Source organism: Mustela nivalis (genome assembly GCF_964662115.1).
Source record: "Mustela nivalis genome assembly, chromosome: 8".
Classification (NCBI taxonomy): Eukaryota; Metazoa; Chordata; class Mammalia; order Carnivora; family Mustelidae; genus Mustela; species Mustela nivalis.
Window position 1 is genome coordinate 43,862,803 of NC_139027.1, and position 25,645 is coordinate 43,888,447.

At 36.9% G+C, this 25,645-nt stretch overlaps 1 long non-coding RNA gene across 1 annotated transcript in view; it reads left to right on the forward strand.

Moving 5' to 3' along the window:
• LOC309870679 overlaps nucleotides 1-24,680 on the forward strand; it is an 82,462-nt gene extending 57,782 nt beyond the window's left edge. Inside the window, exon 3 of the long non-coding RNA XR_014314737.1 lies at nucleotides 24,631-24,680. This is a non-coding gene — a long non-coding RNA (uncharacterized lncRNA). The remainder of the gene's footprint in view (nucleotides 1-24,630) is intronic.
• The last annotated feature ends 965 nt before the right edge of the window (nucleotides 24,681-25,645 follow it).

The window sequence follows — 25,645 nt, forward strand, 5'->3', positions numbered from 1 at the left end:
AAAAAAAATCAGGCAAAAATAATGGAAGATGTATAAGACAGATGTTGTAAATAGGATCAATAAAATCAATAGAAATTATTCTGACAAAAAGAGTTATAACAAAAATATTTTTCAGAGCATACGAGAGCAAAATTTCTTTAATAAGTGTTCTATTTTGAACAGAAATAATAATAGGCTCTTGGATTTTTCGTATCTGATTAATGAGGAGTATTAAATCATAAGAACACATTAGAAAAATATGAATTTTCTAGTGTTTGACACAGAACACTGGCAGAACATGAGACTAAGAATAAACCACCACAGTGAGGACATGGGTGACACATGGGTTAATGAGCATCATCAATTAAAAGAGTGTTTAAGATGAGCCATTGCACAAGAAAATATGAAATACCCAGAAATTTTACTGTTCTTTGTGGGAAGAGGCAATCTGCCAAGGGCCATGAGCATCCTTGCATGTTCATGCTGGGTACAACAAGAATGCAAGGCCCTGACAACTCTTTATCTGGGCCATTTCTGAGGATTGAGTTTACAGTGAGCAAACGTGAGGGATGAGGTAATGTCTCCCCTTGGACAAATAGTGGGCTTACTTCCATGTACTATAAAAGTGGCGAATCCCTCAAGCTTTCCTGTAACACAGCCCACAGCATGTGCATGCATCCATGATCAGATCTTTGTGTGACCCCCACAGAGGATATAGTGAACCTGCCCAAGCCTGTACAAACCCACATTAATCTCTAGCTACTGCTTTTGCTGTGAGTAATAAAATCCTTTGTCCTTTGCCTCTGACCTACCATAAGGTCTCTGTTGCAACTACTAATCTATGCCACTGAAGTGTAGAAGCAGCTCCATGCAATGCACAAATGAATGGGTGTATCTGTATTCCCATAAAATTAGTCATGGACACTGAAATTTTAATTTCATATGATTTTTATGTGCCATAAAATATTTTTCTTTAGATTCCCCCCCTTCCCAACCATTTAAAAAGGCAAAAACCATTCTTAGCTTCCAGGCCATTATTAGTAGGTTCTTGATTTAGACCTAAAAAAGAACTAGATAAACCAGATTAAATATAGCCATTGAGTAGGCCAACCTGAAAAATTAAAATGATGCTGGGTAGGAATGTTAATGCTATAAAGAGGACAAAAGGAAGGTGTTTAATTCTGTAAATGCATGTTTTTCAGGCTACATGGTTGAGGATGTCTGTGTTCTGAGCATATCTGCTGTTTCTCCTATTCTCAGGGATACCATAACGAAAATAAGTCAGATTCACATTGCCTCACCCTCTCCACCTTTAGGATTCACTGCTGGACTGAGAGGTGCCAAGGTGCACTCTCACAGTTCTGTGCTCAGTAGATGAGTATTGTATTTGCTGGGGTGACGTCTTGTCTCAACTGTCCTAATTACAGTGAAAGTGGTTTAAATTATCTTGAGTAAGGAGTCAAAAGAGGCTTCTCATTCTATCAGAAGTCCACATGATACACCAAGAAATAATACAATATAGAAGAAAGCATGATGCTGGATCTGGGTTAATGTTCTATTTGTACTAATTACTGTATGATTTTGTACAAGGTAAATACCCTTTCTGAACTCCATTTTCCAAGTGAAAGATGGAAATAATGATAATATTCACTTTTCTAGACTGCTGTGGAGTTTAATGATATAACCTATATAAACAACCTAGCTAGCTTCTATCCCCTAAACATACAGTAACTATTAAAAATATCTATCACTTCCCTCCCCCAACCCCGACACACAAGCACATCAAGTCCTGTCCCTACTGAAGAATTTCTTCAGTTTGCTTCAGGTCTGATCCTTTCATGTTTTCATTCTTCTGTTCAGTCAACTGTATACCATGCACTATGCTAGGTGCTAGAATTACATAGTTGAGAAGCAATGCCCATACTCTCAGAAGTTCATTGTTTGCAGATGGGGGCAGGAGAGGATAGTAGGAAAAGAGGCAGACAGACAGATGCATCCACTGTTACTTACCATCAGCAAAGCAATGAAATATCAAATATTCTGGGAACAGATATTGAGGAGGGCTTGAGATATGAAGAAAAAGGAAAGGAGGAAATAAGAAAACCAACATGTTCTAATGTCCTGCTATGTGCCAGGTGTTCTACCGAGAGCACTGTATATGTTAGCTCACATAAGTAAATTAGGCACTGAAAGATCTGGATTTTTTCTAAAGAGTATTGAGTTGAGCCTTTAAAGGGTGCTGGAAAAATGCCTCGTGGAGAATAGGAGTGGTCAGACCTTGAGAAAATTCCAGAATGGCACCAGGAGCTAGATTCATCATTTAGGGGAAGGAAGAGAAGGTTTTATAAGAAGAGCAATATATTTTTTTAATATTTTTTTTTATTTACTTGAGAGGTAGAGAGAGACAATGAAAGAGAGAGAGCATGAGAGGAGAGAGGTCCACAAGAGAAGTAGACTTCCTGCCGAGCAGGGAACCCGATGTGGGACTCAGTCCCAGGACTCCAGGATCATGACCCGAGCTGAAGGCAGTCGCCCAACCAACTGAGCCACCCAGGTGCCCCGAGCAATATTTAAAACATACAAAAATTCTTTAAGAATAAACCAGGGAATATCTATAGTCTACCATCCAAGTTAAGAAATGAGTTTCCCAAGGAAGTTAAATCCCTCTCAGTTGCACAGTGGTTCTCAGGCCAGCTCTGAACCCCTTACAGGCAGGCTCCCAGGAAGTGTCTAATGGCTGCAGTGATAGGAAGAGGTTCTACAGAACAGGACTCAAGATCCCTCACCTTAATATCAGCTCTGGCTTCATAGATATGTTTTCAAATTCTTCAGTATTAAAAGCAGAAGCTTTTAATGTATCATTTTAGCCAAATACTGTGCAAAGCTATTTTTAAAAGGTGACAAAATCTCCTTCTCTAGAGGTTATTAAAGATAATACAGAAATCCTCATTTCCTGGGATGGTTTATATATGGAGCTGCCTGCAGACAGGGCTTTGGTCTGAATGATCTTTTTATTCATTTCTCCTTATTTTAATCTTATTACTAAATCCCTAGGAGTTAATGCTCTTCTGTTTGCTATAAGAGCAGGAAAACTAAAGTGTCAGATAAAAATTGAAATTCTAGTCTGATGCTTTTTATAAGAGAAGAAAGAAGTTAAATAGGATTTCATTTATTATGGTCAGAAAACGTATATAGTGGAACCATGTCTACATAAGAAAAGAGAAATGGAAAATTGAAGTTGTTAACTAAATCATTCAAGTACCTTTCAAATACTTTTTCTGCTCTCAATTATCTAGTTATTTTAAGTCAACATATTATCTGGCCATATTTAGCTGACTTCAAGTCTTTGTTTTAATAAGAATGGACATTTTTTTTTCAATTTAATGGCAAAACACATGTACTTTACTTTGGCATTAAACCAGAGAGCATGGACATAATCATTGTAGAAATTATGTATCTTTAGCATTTAACTTTGCAGTCAGCATTACTGCTATGTCTTAAGTGGTGGAATGCTTACTAGCAACACAGTTCACCTGTTAGAGGTACACCCTCATCAGCCTCATTTTTTCCAGGCCAGGAGTGAAGGAGTTCACAAGGGAGAAGCTAGCTGTTGGCAAGAACCAGCTGTGAAATCTATTTTAAGTTTTTAATTAGAAGTGACATTTGGCCTTCTAGTGAACTGTGCACCCAATGTCTACAAAACCAGCTCAATGACGAAATGCTTGCCTAACATGACTAAACTCGGTCCCAGATATGCCAACACGATTGTCAGTTTATCACAAGCTTATGTGAATTATTTCAGGCCGTTTGTCCTGATTTTATTCCAGAATATATGTTACCTGTGTACCTGTGTCCACAAGAAGTCAATACTAGGGATGAATGATGTATTTCCCAACAGCTTTTCTGGGTCTGTTGAGACCTGGTTAAATGAACTAGTTTTGGAGTCAGAATAAATAAGATTCAAGTCCTGACCTCATGCTTGCTAATTGGTGACATTGAGTGATTTACTTAATTATACTCATCCATGGTTCCTCATCTACAAAAGGAGCTTAAAGACTCTTTTCACAAAACCTGGTGTGATAATGAAATGGGATAAGATATGCCTTGAGCAAGTTAGCTCTCTGACCAGTTTCTTTGCCTATAAAATGAGGATAATATTAGTGCCTAGCTCGCAGAGGTATTGTGAAAATTAAGTTAGTATATACTTACACATAAATATATTTTACATATTGCTTATGCATTTATATTTATATACGTATATACTAATTCAATATGTCTATATTTTTACATATTTTACATATTACTTTTTACTTTTATATATTACTTATGCATTTATATTTATATATGTATATATACTAATTCAATATGTGTCTATATATATGCACACACACATACATTATATATATAATATATGTATATTATATATATATATATATATATATATATGCATCTTTTTAACTTTTCAGGTTGACCTACTCAATGGCTATATTTAATCTGGTTTATCTAGTTCTTTTTTAGGTCTAAATCAAGAACCTACTAATAATGGCTTGGAAGCTAAGAATGGTTTTTGTCTTTTTAAATGGTTGGGGGGAAAAATATCTAAAGAATTAGTCACGAACACTGAAATTTTAATTTCATATAATTTTGATGTGCCATAAAATATTTTCTTTAGATTTTCCCCCAACCATTTAAAAAGGCAAAACCAATCCTATCCCGTATATTTTTAGAATTTTTTTAAATTTATATATATAAATAATATTATATATATATACACACACACACACATACACATATGCCAAATATGGATAAAATATATGTATCATATACAGAAGTACTTCAAATGAATCTGTCCTATTGTAGAGGCTTGATAAAGGTAGCTGTTTAGTAGAAATAATGTTGACATTCCAAAAAGTATGTATTTTATTATTAATAATCTTCATCTAAGAAAAAAAAGACTATACTTCTAGGCCAGCCACCAATTTATTTTTTGATTTGCATCAATTCACTCCTTAGTAAGTGTTGCTTTATACGTAGGCAGGTGATAGTAAGCCCTGAGTCCCCTATTGGCATTTATTTAACATATAATATGACTTTCACTGTGGCAGATAGTAACAGTATGAAGAAAAATAATTATCCTCTTCTCCAGTGGAGAATATGATTTAGCAAACACACAGACATGCCTATTTCACAGGCTGACATGGACAGTTCTGTGTATGTGTGTGTGTGTGTGTGTGTGTGTATTTATATGTTTAAAGTGTTTCTGAAGGACAACTGCAGAAGTCTGACAGGGTTTAGCTACAGTTATAGCTAAATATCAAAAGAATATTTAAAAAATATAAAAACTGTATGCAAGGAGATAAACTCACATAAAAATTTAATGCAGAAATTAATCAGTTCCTTTCCTATGGAACACCCACTGTCAGAGGGAGAAAAGGACTGCTAACATCACAGTCTTACTACCACAGCCTCCAGTGAACCTCTTTAGAATGGGAAGTAATTAACAATTCAGAGGATTTAAATATTTAATTCCTAAAGAGAAATTAACCCTCTAACCTCCAGATATAATGCAGAATTGGCTAGTGTTTTTCTATAGGCTGTCCTGAAATCGAGAGGAAGTGTTTAGATTGTCATAAAGTGTTAATCAAATTTAATCTCACTAGATGCACCATTTTTGACAGGGGGGAAAATATATTCAAAGGCAAACAGTGGTTTCACTTAATGAACCCTCAAGAACTATGTTCATAAATAAGTTCATAGGGAAATTCTGAAGCAGGTAATGTTATGCCCCAATAATGGGTCCGTGATTAAAGGAGCGAGATTGATATAAAGCAAAGGTCAAGCAAAGCTTTATTTCGCGCCAAGTATCAAGAATCTAACGGAATGTTCGGGGACGCACCTCTTTCAAGAGAGGGCGACCCTTCTCTGTTTCACAGACTAGCTTTTAAGGGCAAAGACCATGCGGTCAGGCCTGGCCACGCACAGGTGGCCAATGAGATTGTAACAGACACAGGAAATTCCACAGTGATGCTAGGTGACCAATTGAATTACAACTTACCCTAGTAGACATTTGAACCAGCCTATCACACCTTGATTAGGATTGGTGCCAAAAAGGCTCCCAAAGGGCGGGGGCTCATACTCCTTGGTAACTAGGGAGACAGTATGCAACCCCCCCATTGGTCAGATGTCTCCACCTGGCCTGACCTACCCTTGTATTTGGGTTTTGTTACCTGGAGCTGGTTTCCAGGACTTGTTTTTAAGTATATCCCCTGGGGAAGGGGAGCAGGGACAGTTTAAGGGTTAGACAACAAGATTTTTGTTTAACTTTAATGAAAATCTCTTGCTAAATAGGTCCTTACAGTAAAAGCCTGCCATCTCTGCCTTCCAAATATTATTTTGCATCTTAGACTTTACTTTTGCTCTTCTATGTTCTGTGGTCAACTCTAGAGCCTTTTCGTTACCTGAGAACCAGCCTCCTTATATTAATTCCCTCTACACCTGCCTTCCCCAAACTCTGGCCCAGTATGGGACCTTTTTTAGACTTAAATTCAGCACTTTTTTTTCAGTCCACATTACTTGAATATAATCTCTCCTTGTCTGTATGATCTACTAATTAACTTGAACAGCTATTCCACCTAGATGTCAAGGTTATATTTGATTTTCACACCACTTATACGGTGTCTGCTGTCCATACGGATCTGCACTAAGTACTAGCAGGATGGACTGATATTGAGATGACTTTCTAACCCCACACTTGAGGAGCTTAAAATTTAGTTGAGGAAATAAGATATAAATTAAACAATTTAAAGAATTAAACAACAGAATTGGAAGAGGGAATGGAAAAGAACAGAAACATGTTAAATTGTTTTATCTCCAACATTCTTATGAGACAATTGTTTGATATGTAGGAGGCTTCTCCCATTAAAAAACAACAACAAAAAATTATGTTATTAATGATAATTTTCAGTTCAGTCCAAATATGTTCATATTCAGTTTCAAATATGAAACGCCTATAATCTAACACCTCTGTATTATTTTAACGGTACCTAATTGCCATAGAGAAAGTGTTGCTCAGGAAAATACATTAGGAATGTTAAAGTGAAATTCCTAACAACTATAAACTTTATTAAGGGCTTACAGTCTGTTAGCACTCTACTGGAAAATAGGAGGAGCCAGGGTCTCTCCTCAGAGTAGGGAGAGTAAGTTATAAACTGCAGGAATCCAGGGACCTATTCACTTCTTATCTGCATAAGAATAAGGAGAAGCTTTTTTTCATTTGCATAAAGTATGATACCTTTAAGGTCAATCACTCCCCAGGTGCTCAGAACTAGAGTAAAAAAGAAAAGAAAGGATTGTCCCTTTGAGGGAGTAGGAATTCAGTTCATAAGAACAAGTCATTCATAAGTCAAGTGCTCCACATATATGGAACTGCAGGTGAAAGTAATAAATAGCAGTGTCCTCCACTATACAAGAGGGTTTTGAACAAGATGATTTCTAATTTTCCACGTAGCTCTACTATACTCCGTCTCCTTGAAGGGCATTATAAACCTGAAATGGTTGGTATGGCTCCTCCATGCTTTATGAGTTGGAAATAGGGAACAATCCTATTTAGGTACAGGTATCCACAGGTATCCCTGGCTTTTTGGAAATCCATATTATGCCTCTTCACTTTTATGGAAGACTTGCATTATCACCTGCTTTCCACATAGAGGCCCCTTGCACACCACATGCAGCAAGACTGGTTCCACCAAGCTCCCTCCCCTGGTGCTACACTCAGCATCTCAGCATCAAGCTGCCATAGCTTTGAATGGCACCTGTGAGCATCTGTGCTTTGCCTCAATTTCTTCTGTGCATCTGCTAGACAGCTGTGTCCTAACTTACTAAAAAAGCCTAAAGAGAGGTTATTTTGGGGGTCTGGAAATGTTGAAAATTCTTTCTATATAAATTAATGCTAATTGCTTCTTCACTTTGTGCCATTTGGGCTTGCAAAAGCTTTCATAGGAATGCTCTACTTTCATATGGTAGAGGAAACTGTATTATGTCACAAGTTTTCATGGGTGAGGAGGAGCATGAACTGTCTTGAGGGGGTCAGTAGCACTTGTCTAGGTTGAAAGGAAGTAGCCAGGAATTCGTGAGAGGGCAACTCTAGGAACCAAGTCTTCAGGATGCATTCCAGGAAAATTAAAACTGACAGCAGAAGATCCAAGGGAAATAACAGGGAAAGAACTTATAGAAGTAAATGGAAAGAAGGGAACTGTGTTTATGGGAGGGCCACTGACAATGCCAGCATCATAGATAATTTTACAGTAAAGGACCTAGTAATGGGAGAGGGTCAATGGGGGGCAATTCAGATACTTTTTCTCGTTACATTTATAAAAGATTTTATATAACTCATTATTAATATTATAAGGTCTTGAAAGCAGCTCAACAGACATATTTATATAAGATTCATAATTTTAGGGCACCTGGATGACTCAGTGGGTTAAAGCCTCTGCCTTTGGCTCAGGTCATGATTCCAGGGTCCTGGGATTGAGTCCTGCATCCAGCTTTCTGCTCAGCAGGGAGCCTGCTTCCCTTCCTTTCTCTCTGCCTGCCTCTCTGCCTACTTGTGATCTCTGTCAAATAAATAAATAAAATCTTAAAAAAAAAGGATTCATAACTTTAAATTCATAACTTTAAAATGAGTACCAATGGAAGCAACCTGGCCTCTTCCACAGTGAGGGAAAGAAGTCAGATTGACAGAATCTGTGTATCTGTAGGCAGAATTATTTTGTATTGTTATCAGCTGTATTACATAGAGTCATGAAATAACTCAAAGACAATGAAAGATTAAATTTAGGAAGCCTGAAAAGTTGTGTTTTTAACAGTGCATAGTTTTCTCAAGAGCATGATTTTTTTCTCTATGCAACTGTGATTATTTTTCATGCAAGCCATATCTATAATGCTAAAACCTCCTTTGAAAAGACTTGATTTCAATTCTCCACCCATAGACCTATGTCTCGTGTACCTTTTGTAATGGGAAGACAAGAATGCCTAACAGTTTGCAATTACCCAATAAGCTCTCTATATTTAGGTATAAATAAATGTCAAAAATTTTCAGGGGGTTGTTCGTAGAGTAAAAGAACAGAAAGAGGGACACCTGGGCGGCTCAGTCGTTAGGTGTCTGCCTTCGTCTCGGGTCATGATCCCAGGGTCCTAGGATCAAGCCTTATATTGAGCCCCATATTGGGCTCCCTGCTTGGCGGGAGGCCTGCTTTTCCCTCTCCCTCTGCTACTCCCCTTCTTGTGTTCCCTCTCTCTCTGTGTCTTTTTGTCAAGTAAATAAATAAAATCTTAAAAAAAAAAAGTACAGAAAGATGATAGATTCCATAGGAAATGGAGGAATAAGGCAAGGTGGGGAGAGGCAGAAGATGAAGAGAAGGCCAACTATGATAAATTTATGAGGCACTAATTTCTAATCTGGGACTAGAAAGGTGAGTATTTAGGTGGGAATTTAGGAAAGTAAGTATGTTCTAGGGAGTTGGAAGCAAGGTTTTTAAAGCCCTAAAGTAACTGAGAGTATGGATGGATAGGGGAACTTGTGTATTGTAGCCAAGAAATGGGAAGATATAATAAGGAAATAATCCCCCACAAAAAAGCTCCTGAAGACTTTACTTTTTTAGAGAAGTTTTTGGCTTACAGCAAAACTCATGAGATAACAGAGATTTCTCATATACTCCCTACGGTGACACATGCATAACCGTCCCTGTTATCAATGTCACTCACCAGAGTGGTATATTTTTTACCAAGGCTGAATGTACATTGACACATCATAATTACCTAAACACAATATGATTCATTCTTGGTGTTATAGATTCTATGGGTTTGGGAAAATGTACAGTGATATATATCTATGATTATAGTATCATACAGAGTATTTTCACCTCCTAAAAATCCTCTGTGTACTGCCTGTTTGTCACCCCTTGCCCACCTCTTCCCCAGCAACCATTGATTTCATGTGCATAAGCAGGGGGAGCAGAGGGAAAGGGAAAAGCAGGCTCCCCATGAGCAGGGAGTTCAATGCTGGACTGGAGCCCAGGACCATGGGATCATGACCTGAGCCAAGGGCGGGCACTTAACAGACTGAGCCACCCAAGTGCCCCAAACACTGAATTTTTATTGTCTCTACACTTTTGCCTTTTCCAGAATGTTATATAGTTGTAATCATGGAGTGTCTTTTCCTTAATGTGAACTTAACATTCCTCTATGTCTGTTCATGACTTGTTACTTTGGTTCCTCCCAGTTTTGGCAACATGAATAAAGTTTCTGTAAACATCCACGTGCAGGTTTTTGTGTGGATGTAGTTTTCAACTCCAATAGGTAAATTTCCAGGATTCCTGGATCCTATGGTCAGGATATGTTTAATTTTGTAAGAGACTTCCAAATTTTGTCTTCCAAAATGGCTATACCAATTTTGTGTTTCCAGCAGCAATGGGTGAGGGTTCCTGTGTCCCTATATTCTTGCCAGCATTTGGTGTTCCAGATTTGGACCATTCTAAACGGTGTGTAGCAGTATCTCATTGTTTCAGTTTGTATTCTCCTGATAACACACGATGTGGAACATCTTTCCATATGTTATTTAGCCTTTATATATCTTCTTTGGTGTGGTGTCTGTTAAGGTCTTTGGCTCATTTTTAATTTTTTAAATTGTTGAGTTTTAAGAGGTTTTTTTTTGTGTGTGTATTTTGGATAATAGTCCTGTATAAGATGTTTCTTTTGTGAATATTTTCTCCCAGTCTGTGGCTTGTCTTCTAATTCTCTTGACTTTGTCTTTCATGAACAGAAGTTTTTAATTTTAATGAGGCCTAGCTTCTCAATTATTTCTTTCATGGATTTATCTTTGATGTTATATCTACAAATGTATCATCATACCCATTTAGATTAGGGCTGATATTAAAAGACATCTTCCTAAGGGAAGAGTTATGGAGGAGATGAAGGGAATCACTGTCATTGAGCATCTAAGTGATCCAAAAATAAGCAGCTAATGTTGCAATTCAATAATATCATTGGACAACTGACAAGGAAAAACAATTATTTTACAGAACTTGGCTTGTTATGTTTGTTAATAGAATGAAACCCTTAACTATTTGCCTGGAATTTAAGTAAAGATTTTAAAAAACACATTTAGATTTATATTGGCCAGACAGTATTTTTCTGTTGTCAAAAATGCTAGAATTTTTTTTACAAAGAATAAAACTGAAGTCCCAAGGGGAAATAATTTGTGCAAAGTCATATACTTGGATCATAGGATAATAGGTACTGACTAGACCTGTAGTCTCATACACACTGCAACGAAGAAGTTTGATGTTTTTGTAGGGGATCCCATAGTCTTTGTTATGTTCATGTGGCTGTGTATTTCTAAGTCAAGAAATGCTATAAAGCATTTCCTCAGTGCTTTGACTGTTGAGCAAATAGAGTGCATAACATTCTTGAACACACAAGGGAAAATGTTGTGTGCCATGCTACCTTCCTTATGCAATCAGATTTTGTAAAACATGAAGATGCTGGGTTGGAGAGGTGTCAGAGAGGAATTTTGTCCTATAAATAAAATTTTAAATAATGGAATTAAAATAAAGCCCCCTTGCCCATTAAAAAGAAGAACACAAGTTTTAGAGGAATCCCTGCTCTCTTTAACATCTATAAGCAAATTGAAAAACTCAGCAACACTATTTTGTTGGAATAAGGAAGCCCAGACACTGCCCACTTCCCAAAGCCAGCAGGAAATGAGAGCTCAGCATTTCCACTTTCCACACCTAATCACAATGCTGAGGCTGACAGCAAAAGTGCCACGTTCTGTCAGTTGTGATCACAGTCACCAGGACTGGAGGAGGCGAATGGAGACCCCCGACACTGACCAAACTCGAGACAGCAGCTGCTTCACATCTTTACCACGTGGACATGGCTGCAAAGCAATGCTTGTGAGTGAAAGGCAGTCATGCTCCTCTGGTTCATCTCCAATCCGGTGTTGTCCAAACTGAACCCCTGTCCCTTCCCATTTATCACTCCAGTCTTGGCAAAGCTCAGTGTTGTTTTCCTCTTGCTTTAACCTATTTCAGAAATGCTGACCTTGTTAAAGCAAGTCCTTCTCACATCTTTTTTTTGACATTTAATTTTTTTTATTCCAGTTGACAGAGCAAAGTGTTAGGTACAGACTTAATAGATACTCAAATTAGTCATTCCCAAAATAATTTCTTGCTAATTGGGCAATTATTTTTATTTTATATTGATGGGGGAGAAAGGATAAATGCACTTCAATTATAGGGTGAAAGAGAAAAGAAGTCAGGTCAATTAATACTTGACTTTACTAGTCACTTATGAAATAACCAGGGCTGAATATCTCCTTCATCCCTGATTCACATCGCTGGACCATAGAAAATAGGTGAAAGGGGCGTGTGTGTTCAGACTCTGGCAAGGATGTACAACTGGGGACTAAAATCAGAAATCAATGATCTTAGAAAGAGTGTATCTATGATGGATGGAACAGGCAAACTCTTACTTGGTTAATGTGTATCTTTTCCCTAGATTTCAAACACACTTTCTTTACCTTTAATTTCTAGGATTTTTTCGATAACTTTCATACTATTATTAACTGTACTGGTTTCCTGTTGCTGCTATAACAAATTACCACACAGCATGCGGCTTAAAACAACACAAATTCTTAAATGGGTCTTATAAGCTAAAATCAAGGTATCAGCAGAGCTATATTCCTTCAAAAGGATCTAGGGAAGCATCTGTTTTTCTTTTCTAGCTTCTGGGCCGCTTACATCCCTTTGACTGTGGCTCTTTCCTCCGTCTCTAAACTCCATCACACGAATCCTTGCCTCCCTCCTTAGACTTCCTCTCTGACTCAAATCTTCTGCCTTCCTCTTAAAAGGACACTTGTGATTCCATTGAGACCAACTGGATAATCCAGGATAATCATTTCCTCTCAAAGTCCTTAATTTACTCACATCTGAGAAGTCCCTTTTGCCATTTAAGGTGACTAGTTTACAAGTTCTGGAGAATAGGACGTAGACCTCTTCAGGAGACCATTATTTTCCTTACCACAATGACCTTCCCCCATTTTCACCAAGAAATTGTCACGTATTTTATACACTCTGCCAATATGTTCTTCTGTTTATCCCTCCTTCTTCCCCTTGCTCAGCTCTGTCACAGGAAATCATTACTTCCCAAGCCCCCTTACCCTGTTGGTTTCTCAGTAGATTTACTTATGGAATGGGAGGGAAGGGTGCGGGATTAAAGGGTTTGGGAAAGAGAGAAGCCAGGGTATCCCTCCCCACCCTCTGTTTTGTGTGTTGTGTTCTAGTATTGACTACATCTCCTCCATCTGCAGTGATGGGGTCAGATTACCATCACACTTCAGCCCCTACCAGATAACCCTATTGTCCCTCGCTCTAGGGTTATTGGCAGTTTCTTGACAACTGATAATGTATGAGTTTTATCCCATCCCCAGGATGGTTTCTTAGCTCCATTGTATTTACAGTAACCTCAAGTTAAATTCTGATCTGTCTAAAAGACCTAGAGTAGTTTTTGTCTTACTAACCAAACCCTTACTGACTTATAGGCCATGACTCATCCTTACTGACTTATAGGCCAACCCTTGGAGAGGCTAAACTGGTGAATTTACCCAGGGATTAATCAGCCTTGAGGATGAGGGGCCATGGAGCCTATGCACTCCAAGCTGGGAAACCCCACTCTGCCATGCACAGAAGCAGCATGTGGCAAGATTCAGACTCTGTTGCATTTATACTTGATTCTTCCATACTTATCTCCACAGCAGTGCTTATGAACAACCCAGGAAGTGAAAATGCTGTATTTTGATCTTTATGCAACAGTCTGAATTCTTCAAGGTGGCTCTGAATAAGCTAGTTAGCCAGCACTTGAATGAGAGCACTTAGCCTTGTGGCCGTATGGAAGGTGCTGGTTTCTTTGTTTATATCCCTGAGATCTGAACAGGTCCATCTACTTTCCCAGCATTGCTTCATTTGTAAAGGACACTGGGATTATGTTGAAGGGGGAGAGAGAGAAGGCCCATGGAATCTAAAGGCATCTTTTTTTATTAGCGTTAATGCCAAAGTTCTCCAAGGAAGGCTAAAGTAGCCACTGAGGAACATGATTAGACAACATTCTCAACGTGAAGAGAGAGACATTTCTAAATTAATTGTGACTTTTTGGCCCAATTTCTCTTTCTTCTGGCATGCAAACTACTACTTTGAAGCCCTGTCATGAGATATTTTATAGAGCTAGATTTTAAGGAGAATGGATTCCTCCAATAAATGAATCTTGCTGGAGCCAGACTGAGGTGGTACATGCTAGGATTAGGAGTACTGAGCTTTCCATGACCCCTTCTACATTGTAAGCATGATTAAGGGCTACAGTAGAAATAACCCCTGTCTCCCAAAGTACCATCTAAAGATATTATCCTTCCACAAGGAAGTTGAAAACCTGCCTAAAATTTTCATTTGCCAAATGCACTTTGGTAAGTAGCATAAATATCTCTTGCCAAAATTGTACAGTCCTCAAAGACTATATCACATGTATTATAAGCAAAGTATTTCAGAGACAAAAACTCATATCACTTGGAGGTTCTTAAAAACATAGCCAGAGTGGAAGAGGAAGATGAGGATATGGAGGAAGTTCAGGAGGAGGCCCACTTTAATAAAACTGGTCACCCGCTTGGGATTCGTTAAATTGCTTTACTTTTCTCCCTACCCCGCAGCATATAGATAATAATTATGGTGGAATTATTTTTCTCTCTCTCTGAAGGATCACACTTTATATTTAACATTAAAAAGCCTTTTTAATGATTTTTAAAAATTAACAAACCAGAAATAACTAGACATTGACTTTATTTGTAGAACTTTATTCATATTAATATCCTTGGTAGAAATGATCCTAAGGACTTCTTTTTGAACACTTTCATTCTACAGATGAGGAAACTGAACCCAGCGAGGGGCTCTGGATGGCTCAAGGTTACCCAGTACACACCACAGGGCTAGGGCTCATGCAGTGCTCATCTGAGTCCCCTTGCTATAGCCCCTTCACTATACAAGGCTTCACGGTACAATCCTGTATGCAAATTTCAACTTTCAAATATGGAAAGTAGATAAACTCTGTTATAGCTGTCCCAGATAAAATCGACTACCTGGACAGATTTGGAAGGCACAAAAGAAAACCAAGTTATCTGTGAATTTGTGACAGATTAAACTTCATTTCCACCAGTCACATTAATGAGTCCCCCAACTTAACTTCACACTCGGGCAGTTACCCATAAGCATCTCAATATCGAACAGAATAGTGTTCAGGAAGCTCGAGCAGAGAGTATTACCTTTGCTAATTGATTTAAAGTGGAGCCATACAACTAGAGCTGAAGGGACTGAAAGACCCCTGTGCTGCCAGAACCCTGTAAACCATCCTCAGCCAGGTAGTTTCAAAACCTGACTCGAGCATGTAGAAAACTGGAGAAATATTGATCTGGTATTTGAGAATAAGAAGCTGGAGAGTTACTGTGCGTCTAGAACATAGCAGACACTTAAAAATTATGTTGCATTAATTTGCAAAACAGTTTATCATCTTATAATAATTTATTAGAACTTTTCATGGCTATAGAAATCATATTATTTCACTGGTCTATATATTTTTCATTTCTATCATTGGTACTAAATAAAACATTTTAATTGAAGAAGTATTGTAATGACAGAACTAAATAATAGGAAAAAGGAAATAACTCATAAGCCTACCATCCAGAAATAACCCTTAACATTTTGCTATACTACCTTTCTAGGTTCTGTTCTCCTTTGGTATCAAACTATTTTTTTCATTACATATTAAATGTATATTATATTTGAAGGTCTCATTGGAAATCAATTAGACAACCAAGGCAAATTCTTTCACATCATTTCTCTTCTTCAAGAATTCCTAATTATTCTTATTTGTCTCATTTTTCAGCCAAGTTTGTAATTATTCTTCCAAGTTCCAAAATAATAAGATTAGGATGTCCTTGGGAATTGTACTTAACTTATAAATTAATTTATCAATTAACAAATGAAGTTTTATAATATGGAACACTCCTTGAGGGAATGTGTTATGGAAGCAAAAGATGTAGCTTTTCGTTTGTCCATATTTCTAGTGCTTCTTAGAAAAAAAGCAAGGATGGCATGTATTTTGTATGTCATTCGCATTGACTTATTCATGTACTTGATTTATATTAATTCATATATGTAATATATGTATATATTTCATATATTTATGTATATGTATATATATACATAAAATTATTTATATATATATTTATATATATGTGTGTATATATATATATATATACACAAAAACTTTGCTCCTAAGAAAACCTGTTTGTGTAATGACCAAGAACCCACCCTAGTTGGTCATACTCTGACAGACCAACAAAAGAATTACCCATGTTGGACTTTCTGCCACCCACAGAGCTTATGCCATGACAATATTCCACTTAATACTCAGCTTTTTTTTTGCCACCATGTTAATTAAAAACCACCAAGTCATTCATTAAAGATACATGCTAGCTATTAGGTTACCCAAAACTCCTGTTACCACAAAAGTGATGAGAGACTCAGTATCTTCTGGTTTTTCAGTCTATAGTGTTTAATGATGCAGCTGTTGGACATGTAAACAACTAGAAGGTCTCATTTAGTCAATCAGTGGTTGCAAGAAAGCAGAAGCAGCATCAAAGGTTATCAATAAGATAATGAAAAACTGTGAACATGTGTACTTTTGGACATGGGGATGTAAATCTTGTCAACTTTAAAAATAAAACTTACCATTATTTTACCAGCAAAACTAGGTTTATTCAGGAATAGCAGGGAATTGCAGTCCAAGACAAGCAAGCTACACCAAAACCATAGGCAAGTCCACAGAGCAAAGGAAAGGAATACTCTTTTATAGAGGGAATGGGGGGCTTTGGGAAGGCCAGTATATAAAAAAAAGAAAGAAAGAAAAGAAAAGAAAAGAAAAAGAAAGAAAGAAAGAAAGAAAGAAAGAAAGAAAGAAAGAAAGAAAGAAAAAAAAAAAAAAAAAAAAGTTTATTAGAGTAAACCAGGAGTTTGAAGTGTAGTGGCTTTTCATCCTCTAAGTTGTGAATGTCTCTCATTAGCTAGGTTGTTGCCAGGGGAGGAGGAAGCCTTCTTTCCTCCTGCAAGTGTATCCACTTAAAAGGTCTGTCTCTTTCTCTTGGGGAGGCATTTGATGAGGTGTGGTAGGGGGTGATAGCTCCCCCTTCTGGCCTCTCCACTGCATTCTAAATGAGGTTTCCTTTTATCATCAAAATCTCACACCCAGACCATTATCATAGTTATGTGCTCACTGTATCTATCTTTGCTTGGGTCCAGAGCCTGACTACTAGAGAATCCAATCCAAATTGCATATTTTATCAATTCTTTTTTTAATCACATTATTATTATTCCTCCTGTTATATGTTTTTGAAAGTAAAAACAATCTAAAACCTGTATACATGACTGAATAAGAATGTATTATTTGTAGCCAAAAGAAGTTTGTTATTCCCAAAATGTGACAGCTTTGGACCATCTACTTTTATAATACCCTCTTCCTGCCATTTTCCCCATACTTGTAGATAAATCATGCATCTTGCCCAGAATGTACTCAACAGCATGTTATTTCTTAACTCATGCTGTGATAAAGACAAAATACTTGAATCTATGGTCTCTGGTTCTGATGACTCTAACAGTTTCTCTGTTTAGGTCAGCAATGTGTGGAACTAAAAGAATATCATTTGAAAAGAAATCTGGCTTGGAATGTGTGTGTGTGTGTGTGTGTGTGCGCTTAAATAAGCAGTAGAAATACTCCTCTAATTACTTGGAAACAAAGAAGAAAAGATCAAGTCAATTGGTTGAATTTCAAGCTTCAGGAAAATTCTAAGAGTTGGCTGTTGGCTTTCCAACAATGATGGGCATCCAAAGTGAGCATCTCAGTCTATGAATGTCATCAAATAATGCAGAAATTTTAGGGTAAAAATAGATTTAGTTTCTTCTTGCTAAGCCATTTGCCCTACATATCCTCAGAGTGGGGACCAACCAAAACATTTTTTCTAATTACAGAAGCAGGGTGGAAGTAAGAAGGAAACTTATTTTTCCTTCCAGTTTCCATAAGGGTCCTCCCAAATATATCTCTGTTCACTTAACGCGTGCTGCCACTGAGGAGGTGGAGGATATTTCTGAGCAGTAAAATTGGTGAATCTAACTCGGCATTCTTGAGTCAGTTCAGCCCTTCCTATTGGGAAGAGTTACCGTAACTCAGAAGGGGAATATTTTGGCTGTTTCTTCAGGGCAGGCTCTTCTGTAGGCTTTAGGTGCCTATGTCACCTTCTATAAAAATGCCTACCCTGGGTTTCAGTTTCAAGTAAAAATCCCATTTGGCTTCCACACCAAGAGACTTCTTTCTTGGCATTTTAAAAAGAATAAAACCAATATTTAATCTCTTAACTGTTTTACCCTTTTCAGCATGTTCAGAACCCAGCAAGGGAAGAGGAAAAAGGAACCCAGGTTATTTTTTTTTTCCAGGTTATTTTTGAACTCCAACAGTGGATGTGCTATACCAGTCATTACAAAGCTAATATCAAGGATTATTATGAGGAGGGCATTAAGTCTTGTGCCCCTGAGCAAATGAGCATGCATATGCCGGATGTATGAAATAAGTATTACCAAGAGCTAAATCCACAAGCCCCTTAATTTCCTCTGGTGCTTATAAAGTCTCGTTTCTCAACTTCTAAGCAGTTAGAAAATTTCTTTGTCAACCTCCATACAGTATGACTCCAAGGAAGAATAAAGAGTTTAAACAACTTATTTTCTTTTTCTTTCTTTTTTTTTTTTTTTAAGATTTTATTTATTTGACAGAGAGAGAGAAATCACAAGTGTCAGGCAGAGAGAGACAGAGGAGGAATCAGGCTCCCCATGGAGCAGAGAGCCTGACGTGGGGCTCGATCCCAGGACCCTGGGATCATGACCTGAGCCGAAGGCAGAGGCTTTAACCCACTGAGCCACCCAGGTGCCCCAAGACAACTTATTTTCTAACCAGCTTATCTCTCAACTAATGACCAGATCAATGCTTGAGAATGTCAGAAAACTATTTAGAACCACTGCCAAATATTAGAATTTAGCTCTAATTTGAGATAAGTAGATTACATAAATCATTATTGTATTTAGAGGCGTTCCTACTTTCTGTGCCATTCATGATCAAATAGTATAAATCAAGCTAAAAAAAGCCAACAGAAATCCTCAAACATGTTCTCTTTTTAGGGATTCACAATTTTATAAGTTCAATGTCCATTATGATCAATCATTTCTTGGTTATTTTCTTTTTAATGATCTTAATTTAACATTTACACATGAATTTTTCAGAATTGGCCTTTTTATTATAGATAATTCTTTCTATAAAGTGAGTTTCTACCTATATTCTAGCTATAGAAAATAATTTATCGGTTAAGTAGCTGGCCAATAAGGTTGAAAAAGAAGCCATGAGCGTGCCTGGGTAGCTCAGTCAGTTAGGCTTCTCACTCTGGATCTCAGCTCAGGTTTTGATCTCAGGGTCATAAATTTAAGACCTATGCTGGACTCCACACTTGGCATGGAGCCTACCAAAAAACCTAAAAACACGAAAACAAGATCTGGGGCATCTGGATGGCTCAGTCAGTTATGCATTCCACTCTTGATTTCAGCTCAGGTCAATCTCAGGCTCATGAGATCAAGCCCCAGGTCAGGCTTTGCACTCAGTGTGGTGTCTGCTTGGAATTCTCTCCCTCCTCTTCCCACCCCCCCCCATCTGCTCACACTCTCTAAATACATACATACATAAAATCTTCAAAAAAGAAAAAAACAGTGGCTGGGTTAAAAATAAACTCTAAGTACTGGAAGAGATTATGCTGAGTGAAATAAGTCAAGCAGAGAGAGTCAACTATCATATGGTTTCACTTATTTGTGGAGCATAACAAATATCATGGAGGACATAGGGAGTTAGAGAGGAGAAGGGAGTTGGGGGAAATTGGAAGGGGGGGGTGAATCATGAGAGACTATGGACTCTGAAAAACAACTGAGGGGTTTGAAGTGGTGGGGGGGTGGGAGGTTAGGGTATCAGGTGGTGGGTATTATAGAGGGCACGGATTGCATGCAGCACTGGGTGTGGTGAAAAAATAATGAATACTGTTTTTCTGAAAATAAATAAATTAATTTAATTTAAAAAAATAAATAAACTCCAAGTAATCTAAGAAATTGTGATAGAAAAAATAATTCCACTATGATAATTGTTAGTACAAACATTTACACAATCCTTTTATAGGTCAGGCTTATAAAGATTTATGCGAAATCTAAATGATGCTTATATTTTTAATAATTTGATGTTTAGGAGGTCATTTAATTTAATTACTTGACATACTTTGTTCTTGGATAAAGAGACTCAACGTCCCAAATGTGTCAATCGTAACTAAATTCTAGAAGTTTATGTAATCCGAACAAAAACACTGATACATTTTTTTTGTAAATGGAAAGTAATCCTTAAGTTGATATGAAAATATGTAAACATAGCTTCGAAAATTAACATGGAAATATAATTTGATCTAAAATAATTAAGACAATGTAATACTGATGCAAAAATAGACCTACTAATCAATACAACTAGCAAATCTATAATTAATGTCTCCAAATATGTTGGATTTTAGAGAAGATTTGGATAATTTATTATTTCTTATTAAGATAATTTGGTAGCCATCTGGAAAAAAGAATTATTACCTCACATCAAAAACCAAAATAAATTATAGGTAAATATTTTAGTTTAATGAATAAAAACACCAATAACAAAACAACCCAAAACACAATAACAAAGGAAACAATACATATAGTTTATAGCAAATAAGCTATAAATAAAAGATGTTCAATCTCTTAATAAAAGTGATAAGGAAACTATCATGAGGTTTTTTTTAATACATTTTACATTGAAAAAAATCAAAATTATTCATGGTGAAGGTGTAAAAAACACTCCTGAAATGAAGATGAAGATGTGGAAATATAACTTGATCCATGTTAGTCTGTCACACTAATGGAGAACAATTCAGCAATATATTGATATTTAAAATGCACATCTTCTTTGATCTATAATTATCTTATGCTATGTCCTATAAATAGAGAATATAACAAACAATATTTGAATCAGATCATCTATTATCTTGTTTATAATATCAAAAGACAACATCTGCTAAAGATTGAGCCCTTTGATATTTTATGGTGTGACTAAGTTCTATAAACCTGGTTTGCTAAAGAATAAATACATTGTGTTTTTGAGAATTAGTAAAGGAATAATGTACTTTAATACTTTAAACTTTTACCTTGGTGCAGAAACATACTATTTCATAAAACCATGTGATAGTTAAGATACTCAGAACTTCCTGACCCTTCTTAAACTACTTTTTATCTCACAGGCTGCTCTTTTGCATGAAAAGTCATCAGTACCTATTCCTACCATCCAAAGAAAGTTAGCATCCATTTAATTATGTGTTCTTGAATACACTGAGCTATTTACATGCTGGTAACCTAAAGCTCCAAAATATACTCAATAGAATTTAATTAATTAATTAATTAATTAATTATAATTTATACATGCTTCTTTTAAAAAAATATTTTATTTATTTGAGAGAGAGAGGGAGAGCACAGAGGGAGACTAAGAGGGAGAAGCAGACCCTGCATTGAGCAGAGAGTCAGATGTGGGACTCGATCCTTGAGATCATGACCTGAGCTGAAAGCAGATGCTTAACTAACTGAGCCACCCAGGCGCCCTATTCTATGCAACTTTAGTACTATAGGATACTATGAGGAAAGAAGCTTTCAGAGTAAAATAAAATGTGAGGTCTAGGGGTGCTTGGATGGCTCAGTCCTTAAGCATCTGCCTTTGAGCCCAGCATCGAGTTCAGCGGGAAGCCTGCTGCTCCTTCTCCCACTCCCCTGCTGTGTTCCCTCTCTCACCATTTCTCTGTCAAATAAATAAATAAATAAAATCTTAAAAAAAAAATGTGAGATGTAATGCACAAACCTCCTGTCAAAGTTTAATTGAAAACATTTACACACATGAAAGTCTCTGAGTAGTTCTGTAATAAAGAAACTAATGCAATCATGTTTTATTTAGTCCTGGCTCAAGTTATCTGGTGAAAGAACCCTGTGTTCTTGCTAAAAACAATCTTAACAGTAATTAACCATATGTATAACATACTCTTTGGAAAACCTGATTAATCTATCAGATTTGATTTCAGAGTTGTGAGAGAATAATAAATGAGATGAACCTGTAGATTCAGAAGCATTGGTGTTTTGGCCATTGGTAAGCACGAGAGGTGAAGCACCTGGTAAAATTTAGGCATCAGTGACCTTGGAGTGGGGATAGAGTGGGAAAGGGAGCACCCAGAGCATGAAAAGGGTAGCAGAGAACCATGGCATAGTTAGAGAGGAGAGAAAAAGTGCAAAGGAAAACAAAAACTAATTTCTATCTTTACATGTTATCTACTTAGCTAGTTTAATACTAAAACCAATAGGGACAAGAGCCATACAGAAACATTAGGCAAAATTCTTTAAGGTAGCCACAGGGTTTCCAAGCAGTTCTTTAGGGAGATACTTCAACTCTCCCTTACCACTGTGGAGGTGCTAATCAGATGCTGAGTTTGTGCTGGACACAGTGCTTACCTGACCTTGACCCCAGTTGTGGGTGGAACACTGCATTCCTTTTATCTACTTCTTAATGATCACATAATCACAGACTGTCAGGGCTGGAAGGAGCACTAAAGATCATCAAATTCAGGGCCTTGTTTTTTATAAAATCAGGAAAACTAAAAAGGAAAAATAAGAAGAAGTTTGTCCAAGGGCACCCAGTGGGTTAATGTTGGAGGCAAAACTGGTTAAGAATGCAAAATTTGAAATCAGAAAACAATAGATTCAAATACAAGGTTTGCCTTTTATTAGCCATGTAAGCTTAGGCAAGCTATTATTCACTTAGCTTTGGTTTTTCCTTAAAAGTTTTTCAAAAACAATGAATGAGATAAAGTGGGTAAAGTGGATACTGCATTGCTGGCAGATAGGTAACAATGAACGGCAGCTAGTAGTAATGGTAATTATTGTAATAATGGTGTCAAAGAAGAAAGGAAGCATACAAATTTTATGTTCAAGTTGACAAGCCAGGAGATACTCTATCTCTATTTGGTCTCCTTGCTTCATTTATTTGAGTCACTATCTGTATTGGAGTTCTGCTGAGAAACAGAACCAATAGATATGTGTAATGTGTGTACATGTAAATACACACACACATACACACAGAAAGACAGAAGCAGAGAGACAGAGAGATAGACGATAAAGAATTGTTGCACAAGATGATGGAGGCTAATAAATCCCATGGTCTGCGGAGTGAATTGGCAAGATAGAGATCCAGGAGAATCAATATAGTTCCAGGCTGAGTTGGAAGGCCTGAGAAACAGCCAACCAGTGGTATAGTTACCATCCAAAGGTCAGCAGCCTCAACACACAGGAGAGCCAGTATTTCTATTCAAGTCCAAAAAAGAAAAAAAAAAAAAAAAGTTCCAGTTCTAAAGCAGTCAGCAAGAGGAATTCTCTCTTACTTGGGGAAGGGTTGGCATTTTGTTCTGTTCAGGTCTTCTGCTGATTGGATGAGCCGCCCCCCCCCCAATTGGGGAAGGAAATCTGTTTTACTCAGTCTACTGATTTAAATGTTAATCTCATGCAAAAACGCCCTCCCAGAAGTGATCAGAGTAATGTTAATTTAATATCTTGGCATCGTATATGTGGCCCAGTCAAACTGATACATAAGATTAACCATCACATAATCTCTCAATTTATAAGTAAAAAATAGTAGCAGTTCTCGTATGCTTCACAAAGAATCATGCAAAGTACTTTATACGTTCTTCTCTTTCATCCCACTCATTCTTCCATCTACCACCATCCGTTCATGCATGCACTCACACGTCAGTTAACAAAACTTACTGACTGTCTATCAATTTTAGGTATTGTTCTGTCCCCTTGATTCAGAAATAACCATCAAAATAAATAAATGGGTTTTTCAAGAATTAAGGTAATGGGGGGGGGGAGAAATTACTTGGGAGCATTTCTGGTATGCCATAAGGTGTAGAAAACAAATACTGGGCTTGATGAAAGTCTAAAAAGTCACTTCATCTCTACCCTTCTCTCTAAGGCACTTTATATCACAAATCCACACTATGTGAGAAAACAAATCTATGCAGAATGTCTTTGAAATCAGCCCTGACGTCCATATCACAGTCATTTTCAGGATGTTAATACAAAATACTTTCTCCAGGTATTTTTCCCTGAACATTTATACTATGGCAAAATTAATAAATGCAATTTTAGTGTTACAGGACTTAATATAAGCTATGCAAATTTTAATCTTTTGTGCATACGGATGGCTATTTCTTGAGTTCGCTTGGAATCTCAAGCAGATCTGTGAATAACATTTTATTTTGAAAGACAAATAAGTGTATGGAAGGAAACCTGGTGTTAACAATCTAAAACCCTATGCCTTAATTAGGATCCTATCATTTTTATATACTGCTATGTGTTTCATCAGGTCTTGGTCAGCTGAATTGTGGAAAGGAGGAAGTTCTGGCATCAATTCCTGTAAGTCAATTATGATAAGAGATGGCCTTTGTTATCTGTGACCACATCTCTGCTTTGACAGCTGGTTTTCTGTTAGCCTTTCCCAACAGTGGAGGTAGAAACAGGCTCAAGGCTGAAAACATAGAAAGGATTTGCTTCTTCCTCCTTCTGTTTCTTTGCTTTCTGTTCCTGCCAGTTCAATCCAGCAATGTTTCTTCACCCTGAGAGCAGCAATTCCTTCCCACTACAACAAATGACCTCAGTTTCAGATGTTTTTAAAAATTTTTCATTTATTTTTATATTTTAGTAACAATAGTATATACTTCTGTTGTACAAAATGATTTGATATACATATATAATGAAATAATTACTACAGTCAAGCTAATTAATATACCATCGCCTTCTATAGATAGCGCTTTTTGTGTGATACATGCACCTGAAATTACTGATATATTTCCAGTGTTCAATACAGTGTTATTAAATAGAGTCATGACACTGGAAAGTTTTATCTTTAGATTTATTCATCCTATATAACTGCAACTCTGTTCCCTTTGCCCAACATCTTCCCACACCCACACCCCCCAGATCGTGGTTACCACTGTTGTATTTTCTTCTGTGAGTTGATTGACTGGTTGAGTTAGATTCTCCATATAATGATACCATGTGGCATTTGTCTTTGTTTGACATATTTCACTTAGCATAGTATCCTCCAGCTTCATCCATGTTGTCACAGAAGGCAAAATTTCCTTCTTTCTCATGGCCGAATAATATTCCATTGTATATGTGTTCATGTGTATAAAAGTATATGTGTGTATTATATTTTAAACATATATATATACACATATATATATGTGTGTGTATATATATACATATATATATATATGTATATATATATATATGTATATATATGGCGTCTTTATCCATTCATCTGTCAACAGACACCTGGATTGTTTCCACATGTTGGCTGTTATGAATAACACTGTAAT